General features: G+C 39.0%; 1 protein-coding gene across 6 annotated transcripts in view; it reads left to right on the top strand.

Annotated features, from left to right (window-relative positions):
• The first annotated feature begins 1019 nt into the window (after window positions 1-1019).
• The window catches only part of RFFL (ring finger and FYVE like domain containing E3 ubiquitin protein ligase), a 62146-nt gene continuing 40104 nt past the window's right edge, over window positions 1020-23061 (top strand). For 2 of the 6 annotated variants that reach the window (XM_039885970.1, XM_039885976.1), the window contains exons 1-3: window positions 1046-1185; window positions 14330-14456; window positions 18933-19077. The gene's annotated coding sequence lies outside the window, so the exon portion shown is untranslated. Of the gene's footprint in view, window positions 1186-14329; window positions 14457-18932; window positions 19078-23061 lie in introns of all 6 variants that reach the window. The other 4 variants (XM_039885971.1, XM_039885973.1, XM_039885972.1 and 1 more) reach the window with 3 other exon arrangements.

Below are 23061 nucleotides of genomic sequence, written 5' to 3' on the forward strand. Positions count from 1 at the left end.
AGCTGGGGGCCCAGTGACAGACTGCTCACATTCCTGAATGTGTGTTGGAGCTTTGAATCAACATTCAGGCCTCTACTAGCTGACTACTAGATGGGCTATTGCATCTTGCAAAAGCATAAACTTTCAGGACTGTTGCCTGTAACCAGTAAAAAGTAGTAAATATTTCTTCCTTATAGACTGTGCTCCTATCATAGAACTGCTCTCCCCACTTCACCTTATCTTGACCCTCTCATCTGTAGCCAATGTAAATTATTTCAAGACAGCTTACGTTTTTCTTCCTCCTACTTGATGTATTAAAAAAAGCCCGTCAACTCCAGGACAATGGGACATGTACCTGTTCCACCTAGCACTGCTTTTGGTAGTTTAGACTTCATGCCCCAGGACCTGGTCTTTTATGGTTCAATAAACACTGTCTTTTAAACACACTTTTTCAGCCATAGAAGTTTTTTGTTTAACGGTGTCCTACATATCTGGCTTCTAATACCTCCTAGCTATGGGACTTTGAATAGGCTAGTGAACCCTGATGGGCTTGGGTTTCCTCCATTGTAATTTGGCGAACCATCACCCGCTTACAGCATTGTGAGGATGTAAATTGCTCTGAAGATGAGCAACTTTCAAACTTTTATTATGAACGGAGTTCAGAAATGTTAAGGGACTCGCTCAAGGTCACCAAGCTGGACAATGGCCCAGCTGAGACTCAGACCTGGACCCTTCAGCTCCTCACGCACAGTTCGGAGAACAAGGCAACTAGAACCGATGGACTCCCTGACACTCGGAAACTGACGCCTCGCCGCAGCTCAGGATCAGCCGGCCCGCCTCCGGCGGCTTCGGCTCCGCCAGGGGGCGCGCGCGGAGGCCTCGCTGTAGCCCGCTGGGCGCCTCGTCCTTCTCTATGGTGCCTCGGAAGCGGCGGGAGCAGGGGCGCGCTCCTGAGAGGGGGCGGGGCCGCGCCCGGGGCGGGGCCACGCGGGGGGCGGGAGCGGCCGGGCCGGCAGGCTGGGGATGGATGGGGGGGCAACTTCCTGAGGCAGTCCGTGAGGATGTCGCGACCGCCCCCCGGCGCCCCTCAGCCCCAGAGACGCCGTCGCGGCTGAGCCCAGAGCCCCCCTGTTTGAGGCGTCCGCGGCTTGGATCCGGCCCCTCCCCTCCCCTCCCAGGTGCGGGCCGGGCAGGCGGCCGCGGCAGGTGAGGAGGCGGCGGCGGCACTGGCATCCGCGGGGCGCCAGGCCTGGCGTGGGGTCCAGTGGGAGGCTGGGGTGGGGACGTTGGTCGGCCTCGGTCTCACCAAGCTGTGATCTGGGGCTGCTTCCTCTGCGGGGCGCGGCCTGGGATTTTCCCTGCCCTACATGGGATAGGGCAAGCCCCAGCCTCGCTGAAGTCTGCGCATTCAAGGTAGCCCGCACCTGTCCCATTAGAAGTCCTTTCAAAGAAGGCATTTTCCCTGTAGGGGCAGTAACTGGGGCCGTGTAGCCTCAAATTTCTCCAAACGGCTTACAGACTGGCAGGTCCAGTTAAGCTTGTGGGGGAAAGATGCTGCTTTATGGCAGAGTAAACTGAGTCAGCTACGCGGCGGCCTGCTTCCTTCTTTAAAGGAATTAGCCTGTCCCTGCTTCCCAGTGGAGGAGTCCTGCGGGCTTCTTGGAGGCGGCTGGAGTTTAGAGGCTTGTTGGAGAAGTTTGAGAATGTGGCTCTTCCCTCAAAGTCCACTGTTCCCTCTTTTGAGAGTTGTCCTCTAATCACTTGAGGTGATGTGTGTGAGGTCACTAATGGCTAAGACGAGAAGGAAGTGGGGCCTCTCTTCAGCTGGCTGCCCATGAGACATTTGACCAGGCATGGAGAAGTATGGCTAGACCAGGGGAGCCAGAGCCGCGCAGCATCTGCTCAAAGCTTGTTTTAAGGCTGGCAGAGGATAAAAACAGCAGCACATTTTCTCCTTTTTGTTGGACTGTTACTCGTTTTAGGGGGGAAAAAGTCTGCTTGTGTAATCCAGGAAGAGTGTATCATGCTCCTCCCAGTTTACCCCAGGGAAGGGATATTGTTAGTTAGCTTGGAAATAGGGTTTTACCCACAACTGTCACTTTGTACCCTGGCTAAAGGCCAGTGACTGTGATGAACAAACATCCCAGGTGCATGTGGCCTTCTAAGAAAGCAGTAAGTACGGTATACATCCGTTTTGCAGGTGTTTTGGAGGACAGAAAAGACTTTTTGTTACTCCTGTTGCTACAGCTGTTTGGGGGAGCCTTGTGGTTTTCCCAATGACAATTCAAGTTACTGAAATGTGGCCATTTATTGAACCATTTTTCTAGGAATAGGAGTAGGCAGGAGACATGGTGCTGGGCTGAGTCTGTATATAGAGCGTTCTAATGTTGGGAGCTGACAGTGGTACTTATTTTCTCTTCAGGGAATTTCAGGTTGAACAACTTATTTATTCTTTTTTTCTGATTGCATTCTCTTCCACATTCAAGGAAGTAGATGATGGCATATGTTTCTGAAACTTTATGAGAAATTTCCCAATAATTCTGGACTTCAGAGTACAATTCAAAAATTACGATTTATTTAGAGATATTATTTTCTTAAGTTTGAAAATGTTTGAAAATTGTGTGTAACAATTACAGGTTGATGTGGAAGGGCTAACTAATAACTTGATTGTGCTTGAAGAAAATTCCCATGCAACCTGGGACACCCCTCCTTTAAATGTCTATATCTAATTATAAAGATGAACTTAATAAAAACTTTCATATTTATCAGGTAGACAGCTGTTAACTTGACTGTTTACACTGGGATCAAGGGATGTAAATTCTCTAAATTGACTTAATTTAATCAGTTGCTACCATAATACACACAAAAAGAGAGAGCCCTTCTCAGAATGCTTAGAAATTAATTTTTCAAGCTTTCTCCCAGCCAGGTCAGTTAATATAACTCTGCTTAGCACCATCTAATAGGAATGTCTTTTTAAGAGCTCTTATAATAGCATTGGAAAAGGCATTTTCAGTTACCAGCATTTAAGACAAAGCAAACAGCAACAATAACAAAAAAGGCACAATTTTTCCCCCTAATTACATGTTCATTGTGATGCTGAATACAGCTGCACCCATGGGTAAAAGAGTTGTGCCTAGGACTTTCAGAAAACACCTGCATAAACCTGAGGAGTGTTAAGGGAACTAATTCCAACGTGATTTCTTTATCTTTATGATAAAACTTTTAATATTGCTATTTTAATGGTAGATTACAGACTTACATCAAACTTGTACTAGCCGTAGTGTTTATGTTTTGGGAGGAAAGATTTAACCTCTGCCCCTTGGAATCTCATAACTCTTGCAATACAGAGCTAAGATATGATTTAGAATTTAATTAGAATACATAGATTGAATTGCTGTTGGTGAAGTCTCGAGCTGCTTTATCAATGTTATTGTTTGGTAACGGTTACTGATTATTATTTTTGTTTGGTTACTGGTTATTGGTAGTGGTTACTGTGTTGATGTAAAAAAGATTTTGGCAATTATAAGAACAATTTTTTTATATCCAAACACACAAACTCCCATTTCTTCAATAGTGAAAACGGTCTGGTCACTTTCTTGTTTTGACTTTGTTATTCATGGAGTTTTAAAATCCTAAAACCAGTTGGGCTCTTAATAGGCTATCCTATTATATCTCACATGAAAGCCACCCTGGGTAGGTAGGAATCCTTAGCTTCATGTTTTGAAAGACCTCGGCTGTTTCCAGGTTTTAGCAGTTGCCATGGACAGGACAGTGGTTTTATCTAATCCTGTGATGCCATTCTTTGTTTAAAACCCATTATCCTCCTTCTTCATTAAGACTGTCATGAAGTTTCTCTGCTTTCTCTTATTCAGGTTGAATATTCCACATTTTTTGGCCATCTGGACCTGCTAATGTTCTGAATTGGAGTTAAGCAGTTTGTTAAGAGAATCCTACTGCATGTTTTTAAACATTTTCCTTTTTCAAAGCAAGCATAAAATCTGCATTTCCTCTGGGGGAAAACCAGGTCTTTGAATCTGGTAGAAAAACAAAAGCTGGTTTTTCCAGCTTTCTACTAATTCGAAATCTTCTTAACCTCTCTTTACTTTCTGGTTTTGCCAGTATAGTGATTAATTGGAGGCATTGGGTGAACCTGAATCATCAAAGAAGATCACATTGTATTTAGTGCAGCTTTAGCTTTTTAAGAATGTTTTATTGCAAGGAGTTCCCCAAAGCCTGTATTCCTTGAAAGATTCATTACTTAGCAGTTTGCAACTGAGTCACGGAGAAGTTCCTTAAAAATACAAATTTCCTAGCCTTTCCTCCCTCCTGGAGATTTTGATTGATTGGATTGTGATGACCGTAATCTACATTTTAAAAACCTCTCTGGCATCTAGCGCCAAAAACCTCCCCAGGTGATTCTGATTTGTAGGAGGTTTGGAAGCCACTGTTATGTTGCTTTAAAATTCTTTATAAATTGGTAGTACCTTTAAAAGCATCATTATGTTGTTCAGAATGTTTGATTTGCTAGAATAGTCCATTTCCTAGTCATGACAGATAACAAAGAGCTTTTATAACTTTTATGTAAATTACCTTACAGACAGAGAGGCCCCCCTCTGCTGTATTATCTGTCAGGAGTCATGAGGGAGGGTTGGTGAAAGTAGCTTCATTTCCTGAGTGGACAAATGAATGATAATGCGGAAACTACTGGAAGTCTGAAAGCTAGTCAATCTAGTTAAGATCAGTGTTGGCTAGGAGAGATGCCTAGGAATTCTCAGTATGGAGTATTTAAAAATAAAGCTAACTTGCCAGATGTTTCATTTCTACATAGCCAAAGCGCTTATTGAAAATAATAGGTGCTTAATAGTCAATGAAATTTAGTCACAGGTACTTCATGGAAGGAAGAAAAATTACTAAAATACAAAACCACCTGAGTTAAAACAGAATTGGGGCACTAAATATGTTCGTGGATTAAACTTGGGAAAAGACTAATAATTTAGGAAATAGACAACTGTGGTTTTGAATCCCAGCTCCTCCATCTCTTCGGTGGTGCTCCTTTAGAAACGTTACTTAATCTCTGTGAGCTTCATTTTTTTGATCTGCAAGGTGAAAATAATACCTGGTTGGATTGTTCTGTGGATTAAAAGAGAAAATATGTTCTTTGTACATTGTAGGCAACTCAATAACTGTTCTCCCACTTTCTCATAGGATTTTTATTCCGTAGGCTTAAATTGTCTTTCTAAATCTGGCCTCAATATCTCTTTCTAGGAATATCAGTCAGCTCTTTTAGAAGATGTATTAAAGAGTGAGGACTAAAGAATTAGAAAATATGAGTAAGAAGAATGAGTCATAGGACACTTAAAAATTTTTTTTAGAAGGTGTGGCGTGTAGGCATATGTTCAGAGTTTCTCTCTGCAGGAATAAATTAATAACACTATCCAAATTCTGCCTTATGTAGCTGGATGGTAACCCAGGGGCTCAGATCAGGCCAGGAGGCTGATAGGGTGGCCCCATTAGGTAGCACTTGACATCCATTTCCTCATCTTCCTTTCTCCCTTCTGGTCTCTTTTCTTTTCCCCCTTCTCCTCCCCTCCCCTCTTTCAAATGCCCTTCCTTTTGACTTGCCAATCATGCCACAATTATGGAAGGCCCCTGGAACTCCAGGCTAAAAGAGGTTGCTGGTTGCTAACACCTGTCTCCCAGCTAAATGAATAGGCTCTTTTGTGGGCGGATGTTAAAAAAGCTGATTAATAACAATACTGGCTTAAAGGACCTATTAATGATACAGCATATATAAATCACAGAGTGACTTAAAACCATTATAGAGGTTTATTTTTAATGTTGAATTATGAAGTTGGTTGAATTTTTACATATAAACTATGAATCTGTTTATTGCCCAGACTAATTACTGTCGTATTGATTGGAAATCATTTATATTCTAAAGAAGTTCTGCCCCTAAGGGCCTTTGTATTGTTCCCCAAATGTCTAACTAGTGTGTAATACAATTAAAGTTTTGTTCACTGTGCTGACATAATTAGTTTAATTTCTGCTTATATATTTCTGTTGGCAGCTGGGAAATTAAAATTCTAGATGTTGCATAAAACTGCTTTTTTTGAGGAGTGATTTTACTGTCAGTTGAATGGACGTAAGCCGCAGGGTACATTTTTTAAGATGTCTTATTCACCCTTCCTGTAATAGTCTCTTTCTCTCTATAGAATCAGTGTATTAAGACATGTAATTGGCTGTTTAAGCATTCTGAAGAGACAGCGTTTGGCCTTTACCCTGTGATTATATTTTTCCCTACAGCTCTTTTGAGGAAATGTGTGTAATTTTTGGGAACCCCTAGGTATATTACAGTTACATGAGCATGTGAACTTTTGCAAAGACGAGAGAATTGAGTGGTTTTCTCAGATAAGCTGTATTATTTAATTCTCTCCACAAATCGCTGCTCTGTTCTTTTTAGATCATAGCGTTTGCAGACCTGATGTGAAAGTGGAGAGTCTGTGATCCCTGGCAAATTGACTTCACAATTTTTCTATGATTCGTTTCACAGAAAGGGCTTTAGTCTTCAGGAACAGAAGTTGCTCTCAAGAAGACTTTACATTTAATTACTCTAATCTGCCCTTAATTTCCTATAGGATTCTTGGAGAGATTCTCACCAGGCTGCTGATTTCATGAAGTTATGACCTACACAGGTTTTTATCTATGTTAAGTCTGCTAACCATTTTTTTTTTTTAATAGAAAGTAACCTTGGCCTGGTAATTTCTCTATTGTCTTATCCTACAAAAAGATACAGCAAAACCTTGCTCTCTCAGCAGCCTTTTTCAGTGGCTACCACTCATGCGCTGAATTTGAACTTTAAAAATTTCGTTGAGTAAGTGTTCTTGACTTTTGAAATCTGCTCCTCTCCAATGCTACAGGTTAAGCCTAAATCTCCTAGTTTACCGTTCACATGCCTTTTCAAGAATTGCCTATAAAAATATGATTTCATTATCTCTGGGTTGTGAAGTGGTCAGGGCTCCCTGGAACAGCCATTTGTTTCTACCAGGCCAGTTCTAAGAGCAGAGGAATCCCACCCCCATTTGAATTACTAGGAGCCCTAGTGAGTTGTTGAAACGTTTTAACTGTCTTGATCCTCTTTAAAGAAATGCTGCCTAGCCATCCTGAAACTTAAAGGAAGTTTGGCCAACTGGAGGCTCTGCTAGCCTCCGAGGTTAAATGTAATTCCTTGGCGATCAGTACCATTGTTTATTTGCAACTGCTGGATTATATTCAAAGACTTGGGGAAAAAAAGCTTTTCGTAAATAGAACGTGCTCCTCTCCCACCCCGTCCTCTGCTTGTTTTACTCTTCATTTGCTTTGAAGAATCTTTCCAGTTAGTCCTGATCACACGCACACAGACTTATAGCACATGAATCAATATATTTTATCCCAAAATACACAGAGAAGCATATTGTCTCTTCAGCATATTCTTCAAATCTAACCATATTTTAAAAATTTTCATAATGATTAAGATGCCTGCTTGAAAAATAATCAAGCCTCTATCAACTCCCAGCCTTTTCCTAGGTCTTGTGTCAGGGGTCTGTAGCCAATTAATTATACTCTTTGTGACCATGCTAAATTATTATTTTACATGATGTGGAAGAAGATTCACTAGAGCATAAACCTTTATTCGAAAATGCTGGACAAAAGGAGTGTTCTTTTTTGAAGAAAGAGGGCAGAATGATTTCTAGGGCTTTAGCAAGAGTGGGTCAGCTGAAGTTCAGCCAGTTTGAAGAATCCTTAGTCAAGGATGGTTCTGTAAGAGGGAGGAATTGTTTGGAAATTGTTTTTGCAGATGAGTAATGATTGAGCAACTCGGATTTTATGGAGGTGAAGAGGAACAGAAACTAAGATTTTGTGCAAGGGGCGTGGGGTGGGAAGGAATAACCACAGGGACTAGGATTTGCCATTCCAGAAGTGGAAAATTCTTAGTTCTTCAGGTTCTCTCACATTTGTCTACCTCTATTTTCTGCTTTTTCAGCATGACTAGATTCAAGTACTACTCTTTGTCATTTTATCATATACTGATGGAAGAGTTTTCATTATCCATTCTGTATCAGAGCTGAAGTTTACCTTAGCCAGTGTTTGCTACAGAGCAGGTGGGGAGGGGTGTGCCAGCATATTCCCAGAGAATTTGACAAACGGGCACTCCCTCACCATATGGTTAGATCTAGAGCTCCAGGTGACTCAGAATCATCACACCCGCTCACGCCCACTGCTCTAGCTCAGTGTTTCCTGACTCTCTGGACTGTTGTTGACACAGTTGCAGACCAGTGGCTCGATGAATAGTGCTAGTGAACAAGCTGATTAATGGGGGGCATAAAAATGATAGTCCTGAAGATTCACCTCCAGATGATCTTCATCAGATTCCAAAATTTTATTTATTTGATAAAAATTTTTATGTAGCATGTCAACATGTCTCTTGTACAGCTAAAACTAATATTAAAAGTGAAAATCTATTGACAATTATACCTAATTTCGTTTCTTTTTGGGATACAGGCTATCTACACCTACACTATTAATTCGTGGAAACACTCGCAAAAAGCCTTGTCCCTTGTCTTATCTTTTTAGAAACAACACAAACATTTAAAAAATAAGCCATGATTTTGTTTGGTGCAAAATTAAAAAAAATTTTTTTTCCCACTTTTTAATTTTTTCCCCCGTCTACATCCGTTCTTCCTTTGGCACAAAATTTAAGAGTTCTGAGTATCACATCAGGAAAGCAGTTTTTGGTGTCATAGCATGTAGTTAGATGTTTATGTGTATTTTAATATATTCATTTTATCTTTGCAACTAAATAGTGTTTTTCAAAATGGGAAAAGTTGAAATTTGTTATATATTACAAATATTAAAAAAGTATATTAAAATATGCTTTCTGTTTTAACATATGTATTTAAAAATATTTTTTACCTGAAATAATTTTTTATCAGAGTTTACATACAAATTGTGACCTCTTTATATTCCTAAAGGCATTAGTAAGATGATATATTGCTGCACTAGATCTCAGATTTTAGTGTGTGTCAGAATCTCCTGGGTGCTTATAAAAAACAGATTCTTGTTTTCTAGCCCAGACCTATAGAGTCAGTGTTTGGGAATGAAGCTGGGGATTCTGATGGAGCTTATCTGCAGACTATACTTGGAGAAAGTATTACTGTAAGAAGGAACCACTCATTTAAAAAATAATAAGGTTGAGAAACGCTGACATTAGTGAGCTGCCTTTATTTTGCAGAGGAGAGAAAATACTCAGACTCACCCAGGGTCTCCAGCTAGTTGGCTCTTGCAGACAGGCAGTGAGATCTGTTGACCCCTAATTTGGTAGTCTTTCGATTAGATTATACCATATTTCCGTATTAGTTTCGCTCAGTACTTTCAAATCAAAAGCTATAGAATAGTGAGGGCAAAGGTGCTTTGATAACTTCAGAACAATAAATGACTGAATTGGCACTTAAAATGTGAAAAATTAGTGCTTCTCAAACTATCTGGTAAAGGACCAGCTTTGTAAAGTTTTTCCAACCTGTCGCCAACTAATATTTTTGTAAAGTACAAGAAAAATTACCAGAAAAATCATGTGCTTGGTGTTACAGCAGTGTCAAAGTGCTATAAAAGTTTCTTCATACTTACTGTGATTTTGTGTGTGTGTTTATCTTGACATGGACCTCCATGGTGGTCTGCAACTGCACACTTTGAATACCATTGTTTTAGGTGATTCTTAGGACATGTTAGGAACTTGATATTAGAGGCCTTTGATACTTTTCTTCCTTACCCTACCTGTAACTGAAGCAACCAATTGAGAACTCTCATTTCCACTTGGGGAGAGAAGTTTCATCACTTGGTGATTTGCTAGATCAGACCATAATTTTAATATCTGGGGATTTGGTGAGGGACACTTTGTCTTTAATATATTTAAGAATAAATTGATAGAACTTGCATTTGTTGCTTTATCAGGACAGATGTTTACCTCTTTCAACTAAACTTCCTGGCCTGTAACTTTACTTATATTTCATAAAAATGTTTAAAGGGTGGGAGACAAGATAAAATTTGAGAGTATGCAGTTTCTTTGAGGCACTTCAGTTTGTGTTTGCTTTTTAGAAGCCTTTTATGAGTAGTCTTTGGACAAGTGTTATTAGTTTATGTGGCTATAATGTCAAAATGAGTGTTGAATTGGAGCAGGGAAGAAAATCTCTTCATGCATGTTTTGTGTCCTGGTTTAATTGCTTAGTTGGATGAAATGTCAAACTTGATAGATTATTGGAGCTGTTATTTTGATGGTTAAACAATAATGAAACTGTTTGGATGTTTGCGAGGAACACTGCTGCCTGTGTCTAGACTTCGCGCTGGAGAACATTTCAATTGTTTAGACGCAATACTAGTTAGAAAATGCAGCTTCTGTGGCTCCTAGCACAGCTGTCTAAATTACAAGCTATCTTGAGGCCTTTGGACAAGCATTGTTTTAACACTTTTGGAAACAATTTATGTTTCTGATTCCAAAATTTCAGTGGTGGTTTTCTGAATGATGGGACAGTCTAGAAATGGAGAAAGGTAGTTTATGTATCTCGGTTATTCAAGTCAGGTCTTTTTTCTTTAAGCATCACTAGAACCAACTCTTTCTAACTGGGGCAGGGTGGGGGTGGAGGCTTTTATGGGACTGTCGACTGCCTGGACCTTTTTTTCCTTAGTGACTATTCAGTAGGATAGCATGTTGTCAGGTTGTGTGCCAACCTGTAGAGGACTTTGGTTATCATAACCTTGATTAGTATAGAAGGATGGGGAACATGAGTGAGGGTCCAGGTGTTTTTGAAAGTCTGCCTGCCTGCTATATGAAGTCTTGAATTTTCACTTTGAACATTTCATTTGGTGGAAGATGTTATAAAACCGTCTTTATAAAACAGTTCCCTATCCTATTGAAATCATATGGTGCCAACAGAGCTTGGGAAGCGTTAAGCATGCTTAGCAGAATTCATTTTACTCATTCCATTGTGTAAGATAACACTTTTTTCCTGAATGAAATTGTATGCATTCTTCAGTGGGAGTTAGGTAGGGGAAGACTTATTCTTGTCTAAATGTATGAGAGAATTTGGTATGTAAGACTCATGAAAAGACTGACATTTCCTTTGCTATGTGATAGTTCCCTTTGTGTCATATTTTACCTGTATAAAAATGACCAGCAGTTATTGTGTGCTTACCATGTGCCAGAGACTTTACTATATGAACTCATTTCATCCTCCCAACAATCCTATGAGGTGTAGGTACTATTATCTGTGTTCTACAGATATGAAAATGCTACACAAAGAAGTTAAACACAGTGTTTGAACCGAAATAGTGTGTCTGTAAAGCTCTCAACCACCAGGCTACAGCTGCCTCACACTCCATCAACTCATCTATTATGATTGCTTTTCAGAGTAGATCTTTAGAAATAGGTTTCATTTCATATGTGAGTTTAAAATTATCCTTTTATACATGGGCCTCCTTGTATGGATTGTGATTTAAAAACGGTATCAGCAATACTTGTTATTTGTTTTTCTAGTTTTAGTTCTGTTAGCACCGAAGAATTGTTTTATAGTTTATTTCTAATTCTAAAATTGGATATATAAACCAGTCACCCTTAAAAGCACTTTCAGCTAAACAGTTAAAGCACCGGGTTAATTTATTGCTGGTTTTTCTTCTCTCTCTCTCTCTCTCTCTCCTCCTCCCCCTTCCTCCCTCCTCCCCCACCTCTCTCCCCTCTTCCTCCCTCCCTCCTTCCCTCTTCTCTCTCTTTCTCTCTCTGTCTCTGTCTCTGTCTCTGTGTCTCTCTGTCTCTCTGTCAATAGGCCTTCTCAATAAATTGACTTCTATATAAGACATATAAATGTTGGTGCCGCACAGGACCTCATGTTGTAAATGGAATAAATGGTGATAGACCACTTTCACTAAGAAGCCCTGATCAGTATAGAAAGTAAAATTTTGTTATCTGGGCTTGAGACATGTGTGCTGTTTTCGGTATGTCTGAAGCCCTGTGAGGACTGGCTTGGAGAATCACAGAGGAAGCATCATTTAATTTTTTCCACTAACCTTTCCCTCACATTTTAGAGATTGCTACTGAGATTTTTGTAAGAAAAACTATTCGTAGTGAGAATCCTGTCACGTGTAAGGTGCCCTACCTGGTAACCACATCTTTCCCAATTTATTTGTCTAATTAGTGTCATTTTCAGATGCTTTTTGATTTCAAGCAGGACACTTTTGGCTGAATGCTGAGCTGATTGCAGTGAGAGTTCATTCTACATGGGTTACTTCTGTTGCTTTCTGGCTCATTGCTTCTGGCTCTGGGGGAACTCATAAAAATACCTGGAGGGATAGGCCCCAGGTAATGCCTGAACTGTATTTCGGGTTGTGGAACCAGCAACTGATACCTGCTTAAAGAATCTTTTTTTTTCCATGCCATAGTAGGGACTGCAAAATAATATGAAATGTGCTTTGCTTTATAAACTTTTCACCTTCCTTAGTTCCCCATAGTGATTAGACAGTTAAATGAATAATTGCACTTTTACAGTCACACACGTCCCCACTTCCCCAGTCATCCCTAATCCTTGACAATCAATAATCTGTTCTCTATAATTTTGTTGTTTCTGAAATATTATGGAAATGAAATCATAATAGTATGTGACCTTCTGAAATGCACATTTTCCCCTTAGCATGATGCCTTCCATCTAAATTGTTGTGTGTAGCAATAGTCCATTCTTCTTTATTGCTAAGTAGTGTTCCGTGGTATACTACTTAGTTTTTTTAACCATTCACTTACCGAAGGACATTTCGGTCGTTTCCAGTTTTTGGCTAACAGATAAAGCTGTTATGAACATTTGTGTACGGGTGTTTATGTGGATACAAGTTTTAACTTCCCTGGGTTAAGTGTCCAGGAATGCAGTTGCTGTGTCTTATGGTAAGTGTATGTTTAGTATGTTTAGAAATTGCCAAACTATTTTCTAGAGTGGCTATACCATTTTACAGCCCCACTAGCAATGTAGGTGATGTAGTTTCTCTGCATCCTTGCCAGCATTTGGTATTGTCACCATTTTTTATTTTCCCTTCTCTAGTAGGTAGCATATCTGGTTTTTAAGTTTGTCAGATAACTTAGTGTACTGATTCGTCTGACAAAGAGCGAAGATTTTTGAGTTTTATGTATTGTTAGCCCTCCCTGTGGCCTCTGTACAGTGCTCAGTGGTCTGTTGCCTTCCTTTTTAATCTGCCTGCCATGATTTCCTTGAGAGAGAGAAGACTAAGACTAGATTTAGGAAGAAGCAAGAACTCTTTAGGAAGAAGCAAGAACTCTGAGCATGAGACCAACTCCCTCCCTTTATCTGGCAGTACCTAGCGCAGCCCTGCTTCTAGCATAGTGCTATCAGCGATGATGATGAATAAACAATGCTATCCCCAAAGTATGAATTTTTGGTTAATTCTTTATACATTCGCCTCAATGAATATAGCTTTAAATATACTGAAAATTTGGCTCAGAATGGCCCTAACAGCTTGTTCAAATTGTTCTATTTTATTTGTGAATTGATTACAGGTACCTTATTTTTGGTAATGTTAATTAGCTTACACTGCTCATTTAAAAATACTAACGTAGCACAAAAGTGTACATATAAAGCAGAAGGTAAACCTCCATCCCTACCAGAAGTAACTGCTATTAAATGGTTCTAGACTTTTTAACTATATGTGTTTGTATTCTTTCTATGTATATATGTATGTATTCTCTGTGTGTGTATGCTCCCTGCCTGTTATTCTGTAGTGCCTTCCCAGAGGTTAATGTATTTTTTGCATTTTTTCCTGTGATTTTTTTTAAAGCACTTAATGCTTGGGACAGAGCTTTGGCTTCCTTTCTCTAACCTTCCCCACACCCCCACCCCTTATAAAAGAGATGAGAGAGATACCTTTGAAAGACCTAAACAAAATATATTTTATTCATGTTACAAGGTTTTGGGTTGAAATAAGGTGGTAGCTTTATTTGCAGGTAAATCAGTACAATTCTGGATGTTAGATCTGTCTATCCATTTTATTATAAATAATGCAAGTCTGATTTTATGATGTGATTTCTTGCAGAACCTTAAGGGAAGCAAGAACTGTGAGCACAATAATCTTTAGAGAATGTACAGCCCTTTGGGTATTTGTCTACTCATCAGCTGCATAGTCAGATGGAGTGTTTTCTTAAGTGCTGCTGAAATGCACAGTTCAGTCTTTATTTTGAAATCTCTCCTGTCTCCTCTTCCTCTTCCATTACTTTCATTACCTCGATGGGACATACAAACTGTGCAGTCTTATCCTTTTATTTCCATAGCCTACAGAAGCCAGTTTGAAGATTAACTGTAGGTGAACAGGTAATCTTATCCACTTGGCGAGACATCATCCATCAAGATGAAACACATGTCAACAAAAGCCTTCTAGACTTGGGGACCTGGATGAAGGTAACTTAATCTTGTGGCATTTTTAGTAGAAACCAGGGTAGTTTAAGAAGTTTGGCTTACTGAAAGCAGGACATGATTATGGGCTCAGGGATTGAAGTGAGAGAGAGGGAGAGAGGAAAGTATATGTGTGTATTTGGGGGAGGAGAAGAATCCAGAGATAAACAGTAAAGAAGAATTATGAATTCAGGAAATCTTCAAAATTGAATTACAGAATTTTTATTCTGAGAGGGTGGTTACTGGGGAATAGAGCAGGTGCTTACTTGTCACTTCATTGTGAAGCTGTTGGAGTTGTTTAGGTGATGGAGTCTGATGACAAAGGCCTTTTCCCTGCCCTTTTTCTATATTAGCAGCTCAGGAAAAAAAAATTAAGAAAGAGCTTTGTATAGAAAATGACGTGCATCAAATAGTTCCAAGATTTCCATTGCAGAGTGTCTAAAGTGGGCTGCCCGAGATAGCTGTTTGTTGGTCACATTGCTGACTTCCTTTCTCCCAAGCTTGTCATCAGTTTCTCAGACTGTGTCCTGTCAGTTTTAGATTTTTCCTTTTCTGCAGGCTTGCTATGTTTTCAGTTCCTGACATTTAGGAGCCTAGTATTTCATTGTGTCTGAGATAGGCAGTTGCTGTACCTTTTATATTGGATACCTTTCTGAACTATGAAGTATTATACCACAGTGGATGATAAAGTGCCCACAATTATGTTACAGAACAGATTCTGGTATCTGTACTAGTGGGGACAGACTCGGTTTGTGTCTCCTCATGGAGCTCAGGGGTTGTTTTGCAGCAAAGTGCTGTGAGGAGGGTTGTGCCTCATGCAGTGCCAGTTCCTGTATCTGAACATGAAAGTGGCTCGTTAAAGATTAAAAGGACTGCCTAGTCTTCTGGCCTCAAGATGGAATGATCCCCGCTATAGCGACAGCCTTTGTCTCCCAGGAGAGGCCATTTTATACAGCAGGTTTGTGCTTCCAAATGTTACAGTAAGCCTGAGTTGGCTGATGTTGTGGTGATAAGTTAGCATTTGGGTACTCTCAAGACATGTGAGCTATGTAGCATCCCATGGTTTAAATTTCTGGGGAAAACTGCCTCATCAGGAAGTCAAAAGCCTCTACTTTCATCCCCTGTCTTTGGGGAGGTTTTCTCTTTTGTTTTATTTGACTATTCTATTGAGTTAAGTGAACTTTAATTTTCACAGCCATAAAAATTCCATTAAGCCCCTTGTACTGCATCCCAGGTGTGAAAATGTCTCAGTATAACACGACTGGATGGCAGCTAAAATCCTTAAGAGTAGTTAGGATAATTGTCTCTGGAGGCTTGAAGAAAATAATGGTCCACTCGAGAGGATAGGTTTAGTTCACTTATGTTCTCGGTGGTTTTTGTGGGTGAGGTGAGGGGACTAATGTTTAAGACCTGCTCAGTGAGACTACTGTTCAGTCTATGGTCTTGGAATAAAACTTTTCATTTCACTGGGAGTAGTGCTTGCGGGGGGACACAGCTATGACCTGTCTCTCAAATCGTGATCCAAGGCCCATCTGCATCAGAATCACTTGGGAGAGGGAGATACTCATTAAAAATTTCAACTCTGGGGCCTCCCTGCTAACTCTGGGGACTAGGATAGAAAAATGATTATTTTCAGTAAGCACCCCTGTTGATTCTTAAGTACCCCTAGAGTTGATTCTTGAGTATCCTAAAATTTACTCTGTTTTTCATGTTTAATTTCTGTGATTTATTAGGTGATAGATGTTTGGTTGACACACATTATCTTTTTTGAAGAAGTACACTAGTTTAAAAAAAGGTTATACAATCCCAGAACATCAAAGATTAGAATTTGACAATGTCCCTAATTCTCAATGTGATGAGACAGCCAGGGGTTCCTGGAAATTTAGATTTACCAGTTCAACAGTCAGAAAAAGGAGGTGGACATAGATAAGATTAATTTAGTTAAAAAAGAAGAAATGTGCAGTATCATTTAGGATGTTGGGAATGGGAAAATAGGTAGGTATTGAGAAGAGAAAGTGGGAAGGGGAAAAGATGAAAGTAGTTTATAAATGGTAAAAATTTTAAACTTTAGTTGAATTTTAAATTACCAAACAATTGGATATATGCTTGTCGTTAAAAAAAAAAAAATTCAAATACTGATAAAGCTAAAAATACCTCCCCAATCTGCTCCCATTGCAGTTCCCTGCCTGGTGTGTGTATCCTCCCATATCTTTTTGTATGTATTTGGTAATTTTCTGTGGATTTAGAAGACTGCAGAATCCTGAAAAATGAATATTTTTTATTTCTCTTTTTGATGCCTGTTTACTGTTTATAATGTTACGATGTATTGCAGAAAAAAAAAACAAATGTGGGCTATCATTGGCAATACATATATCTGTTCAAGTAAAACAATGGGTATGGGTGTGTGCAAATTTTATATATTCACCTATACACACAGAACACATACATACACATATACCTATAACATCTATCGTATCCATCCTTAAAAAGTAAACATATAACTTTGGGTAATAAATTACTTGTCTGAGTTTTAAGATAATGCATTGAATGAGCTTAAGCACAAAGCCACAATTATTTTTAAAATTTCTCTAGTAGTTTTATACTCTCATAGTTTCCATATAGCCCCATAAAACCTCAAATGCCTGAAACCTTTAATTCAAATTTAGCATCTTTTTTTTTAAAGCTCTATGTATGTAATCCTCACCTTTTCTAGTCTAAAAGAAGGAACTAGGATGGAGTATGGTTATATTTTGGGGAATCTGACTGCAACTGTACAGAATCCCAAACAGGGAAATGATAACCTGTGCCAGCTCTCCTCATCTGCTAAATGTCATTTATCTTAGCAGAATTAGGAAGTTTTGATGTTTCTGGCTCTCACGTTGCTCTTCCTATACATTACATTTATTTGCTGGGCACAGTGCCATCTGGATTTTCTCTTCCTTATTTAAAGTTTACTAATACAGAATGGGTCAGAAGCTTCTAACAATACTTTGCTTTTCTAAGAGTTCATATTTGTACTGTATGTGCTTTGAGAGTTGCTCCGTATTAGAATGTGACTTATCATCAACTACAGCAATATTTTTTAAAGTGTGGTCCGGGAGATAATGGTTGTTAATTGCTGTAAATATACTTTTATCATTTAAAAAGGACTAATTAACCTACACTGTAGGAAAACTTTAAACATTTTCTGAAAAGGAAAACACTGAAGGGGAGGAAATAAAAGAGGGAGCATAAAACCTTATACAAGGTTGGCTGTGGCTATTCTACTGGAATAATGTAATTAAGGGGAATTAAGTGAGTTGGATAAATAATTTTCTTTTTAAACTAGCCCCTTGAAAAGGAATAGAATTAAGTAACACAGTTTTTAAAACCCAAATTATAGTGGTCTACATGTATATTTTAATTGACCTAATAATATTTATTGGATAACCAGCAAGTTGGCAGCTACATTCAGAATTCATGCCATATGAGACCTACCTTGAAGAATGGATGAGGCTAGGTATGGTGTCCTCTAATGCCCATGTTAAGAAATAGCTAATGACCATGGGAAGTTTTGAGCAGGAAACAGAAGGAACTGATATGAACTTTAGTTTCTTTTTTGTCAAATGAAAACTCATAGAATGCAATCTTTTGTTTTCTTTATATAGCACCCATGCCAATTCTAGCCTGTCAGGGCAAATTCAATTATAATATCTGTCGATGAGCCAATCATTCTAGAATTGACTTTTTAAATAAGCTGGCTAATAAATGAGAATCGACATAAACTTAGGGATTTTTCTTTTAAAGGCAAGTGTTAATGTATTTTCCATAGACTCTTATGTACCTTAAGCACCTAGTAGGTATGATGGTGGATAATTTAGCTTTAGTGTAGAGAAGATTGCAGGCAGCTGATGAAACAAAAAACCTTCAGTATTTCTAATTAGAGAACTTGAGTTGTCTAAGGAAATAAAGAGGTCAGAGAGGGCCTTGTGGGGGAAAAAGAACAGCCTGGTTAGAGCTGACAGAAATTCACCCTAATGATTGATTTAATCAGCCTGTGGTAACTGTGCAAGTTCGCCTAGTCCTCTGACCCAGGTGTTCTAATTTGTAAATGCAAAATGATTTATCAGCCTCTTGGGGGAGATCTTCAGCGCTATGAACCTCCTACCTTCAGTAATCTTGCTGTCTTGAGCCCCAGCTGTTCTCAGATGAAATTTCAGAAAGTTACCACTGGAGCTTTTCCAGTAAGGACTCCATCAGCCACTCTGATCGTCAATAGGGGAATGAGATATATTTTTTTCCCTGTAATCAGCACTTGATTTAAGAAAAATCAGTGGGGCACCTCTTCTAGGTTGCAGTTGATTGTGGTTGGCTGCAGTTGATTGTGGTTGGCTCAGGCTGAGTTGTTTGGGAAATACTATGCATTGCCTAGCATGAGTCAGCACTGCCCTGGGTAAACTGCCTGCTCTGTTGCAATCCTGCTTACCAAAGATACGTCCCCAGGCGGCACCATTCACTTTGCCTGAAAGCCACTGCTGTTGGTTCCTGAGATGATCTCATCGGAACATGGCTCCAAAGGACCTCAGCGGCAGGAACTAGAAACAGCTTGCTTTCTGCCATGGCAGTGTTTTGAAAAAGGCAAAATCAGGTAACCCCAGACCATTTTCTCTTAGTTTCATTAGTTAGACTGAGTTGCAGTAGAAACTGGGTAAATCCTTAGTCTTCAGAAGTGAGTCGACACCTTATCATTTTGGATATCTTAAAGTTAGTCATTCAGCTCTTTGAGACTTAAGGGGAAAAGTTTCATTTCATTTGGGATATGGATGTGGTTTTAGACCTAATGAACCATTTATTATACAAACCTTCAAGAAGTCAGACAGATTTACAGCTTTATCCATGTTTTGCTCTTGTGTTTTCTTTTCTTTTTGTATCTTATGAGAAATAGTTTAATCAAAGGAAGAGAGAGAGGCAAACATATTTGCTTATTTATCTAATAGTTGTGAATATTGAATTCTAGACAACACTGTCTCACCAATGAGTTTCCTTATTTTCTGAGATATAAGAACCTCACCTCGTCCCTAATTCTGTTCAGGCCTTCTGCGCTTCACCTCTAAACTTTTAAATCTTCAGCCTTATCATTAGGTAGTTGCCCCTTTCAAAGTTTGCTTCTACTGCTACAAATACCCTAAACGATCTATGTTTTCTTTTGCCTCAGGCCTTTGCACAAAATAAGCCTTCTCTGAAACACACTGCACCAACTTAACCTAGCAACCTGGCTTCCGCCTAGAAGTCCCTTCATACTCACCAAGACTGAATGAATGAGTGCTCAGGAGAACCCTGTGTTTACTCTGATCATAGGATATATTAAGAATCAGCATCTTTTGTAAGAATTATATTTATAGTACTTGGCACATAGTACGTTCTCTGTAACGATAGAATGAAGAACAGCCCATAGTCTACTTCCTTAATTCCGATCTTCCTAGCAGCTCTTTATTTTTGCTTTTACCCACATTACCCTACTTATGTTTTCCTGAAGATCATCAGTATACTCTTAATTACCAAACCCATGTCCTGGTTTCAGCCTTCATCTTACTTAATCTCTGCTAGCATTTGGCACTATTGAACCCATTCTTTTTTTCCCTGCAACCCTTTTCATTTGGCTTTGAGACCTTGTCTCTTCTGAGTTTTCAGAGTATCTTCCTATTATTTCTTCTTCTTGTCTTTTGATTATCTCCTAAATGTTGAGATGCTTCAAGGCTTTCTTTGTCTTAGGTATCTTTTCACTCTTCCCTCATCCCCTTCCTCTAATGATCTCTAATATACCCTTAAATTCAGCAGTCCTCAGTATGTCTTACCAGCATAGCTGTTTCTCCCAAACTTCACATCTTATTTCCAACTTGACACATCTTGAGAAATGTTGTCTCACTTGACAAATCTACCAGAATGTTCAAGAGGCACCTTAAGTTTAACACATACGTAACAACTCATTATCTCCCCTACCAGTATCTGTTATCTGCTTGTATCGCTGTACATTTGAACACTGTTAATTATGTCCACCAAGTCTTCCCGTTTACTCTTTTTATGCCTTATATCCTCTAAATATGCTAAATATATGGTTGCTAAACCCTTTTGATTACTATATTGGAGTACTGTGTAATGTGTCTTTTCTTTATTTCCACTGATTGCCTTAATTTGCCACAGGTCAAAAACTGGACATTTTATTTAACCAGCCCAATGGCTTAAAATTTTGTGTCTGAATACTTTTAGGTAGGACCTGTACTCCTCAGGTAGTTTTCAAAGAGTGCTACTGGTTCTCTATTTCTTGCTTAACTTGATAGGTAAAGTTCTTCATAATTTAACCCTATCCTACCTGTTACTATTGCCTGTCTTATTTCCTTCTCCTTTCCCTAGCCATTTTCTCCTCTTTAACCTCACTGAACTCATTTTTCCAGTTGCTGGTTATATCATATCCTTTTAGGACTATGCCTTTCCTTAGTGGCCTCCCCTTCTGATTGGCAAGGTTCTCATCTCCTGAGAGACTTAATTAGTTCATATGTTAAACATTTTCTCACTTCCTCAAGCAGAGTTATTCTTTATTATTATTATTTTTTATTTTATTAGTTTCAATATACAGTACATCGGTTAGACATTTACATAGTTTATAAAACGAGAGTTATTCTTTCTTATTTGGACTTCTACAGCACTGTATCTCTTCTACTAGACTACTGCATTCCTTGGGTGAGACAGTGTTGTCCAGGGACTAGACTACTGGTCCCTGTCCTAGTTCCATCAGACCAGGGCTGAAGTGGGTCCCGGGATTAAACCACTAGACTAAATACTGTTATTAGTCTGGCAGAATTAGAAAATTTGTAAGCTCTCATGTTAGATGACATGTTTTTAGTTCCTGTTTGATGAACTCGAGCCCATGTTGCCTATTCCTTGTGTCACCTGAAACCATCAGATAACCATTCAAAGTTAATTTGAAGATTTATAGGACTTGCTGAAACCTAGTTCCATAATGTCACCTAATATTTTTATAGAACTCTACAAAGTATTCCCTGTATCATTTTATTTGATACCTATATTACTCTGCGTTGGATGGGCTTTATTATCCCCATTTTACTGTTGATTTTAAAGCTACTTCTGACATTGAAGCACATACTTTCAGATAAGACTCAGAAAATGTTTTACATTGCATTAAGTAACTGGTTTGTCTTTGTAGTTAAATATTCTCTGTTGGGTTCTACAGAAATTGTACCTTTGCTCAATAGGCAAGTGCTAAAGATCTTGTCTTTTACAAGGCCACTTTATCTTTGAGGTAGGAGGAGGAGCCTGCCTGATATGAAAAAGCCTTAACAATGTTAAGAGACCTTGACTAGGATTAATAGTGTGCTCACCCCAACCTCTCAGCCTTCTCTGTTGTGCTTCAAATGTCTAGAATTTGTTAAAAACTACTGCAATAGTGGAGTGTCAGACCAAGTTGATGAGTGAAGGGAGTCATCACATAATGGCGTAGCTGAGTGTTAAGAGAAGAGAAGGTTTCCAGTAATTCTAAAAAGTGATTAAATTTGTAGAGTAATTCATAACTTTTGGGTTACTAATATGCCATATTTGAGACTATGTGGAATTTGATTACAAAGGCTAGGAAATAATCTCTGTTAGGTACTGGTACGTGACATCCAATTTTGGCCCTCCCATACTTAAGAGAGGATAAAATGATTAAAAAGTTTAAATAAGTCGTCATTATAAATTTTTTTTAAAAAAGAAAGATTTTAGCCTGGAAAAGGAAAAACTAAGGAATGGCTTGATTACCATCTCAAGTACCAGAATAGTTTTTGCCAGGGGGATTTGGATTAGTTGTTCTTCATGTACTTCAAAGACTTAAGAGGAAATGAGCTTAAATTGAAGGAGTAATTTTAATGAATATGCGAAAGTTTCTTGATCTTCAAAATTGAGAGACATTTGAATGACTGCTAAAAGAGAGCGTTGAATTTCTGACCATTTCAGTTATCTATTATCATGTAACAAATCACTCTAATATTTTTAATGGCTTCAAATGACAACCCTTTTATTGCTCATAATTCTATGGGTTAGTAATTCAAGGAAGAGGGACATATACTTTGCTCTTGTGGTGTTAATTAGACTGGAGGATTTATCATGGCTTCACTCACATATCTGCGGCCTCTGTGCTGGCTGTTTTCTGGGACATCTTGGTTCTTCTCCATGAGGTCCATTTTTCTCTTGGCCTCTCATCATTCATTAATCTAAACTGGGCTGCTTTTACATGATGGTTGGCTTCCAGGGAGCAATAATGGAAGCTGCCAGGGCCTCTTAAGGTCTAGGCCTGCGAGTCATGCATCATCACTTTTGCCCCATTTTTGGTTAAAGTAAGTCACCAGTGTAGCCCACATCCAAGGGAAAGGGACATGGACTCCACCTCTTGAAGGATAGAATGTCAAAGTCACACTGCACAAGGGTGTGCAGTATGATTGAAATTATTGTGGCCAATTTTGGAAACAATTTACTGCACTGACCTTAGAGATTTTGAATGAGAGAATAATCAATACGTGTTTATTGAATAGTTTGGACATATGATTTACAAACTTAGCTGCATATTAGAGTCATCTGGAAG

This window comes from Pteropus medius, unplaced genomic scaffold (assembly GCF_902729225.1).
Source record: "Pteropus medius unplaced genomic scaffold, Ma_sr-lr_union100, whole genome shotgun sequence".
NCBI classification, from domain to species: domain Eukaryota; kingdom Metazoa; phylum Chordata; class Mammalia; order Chiroptera; family Pteropodidae; genus Pteropus; species Pteropus medius.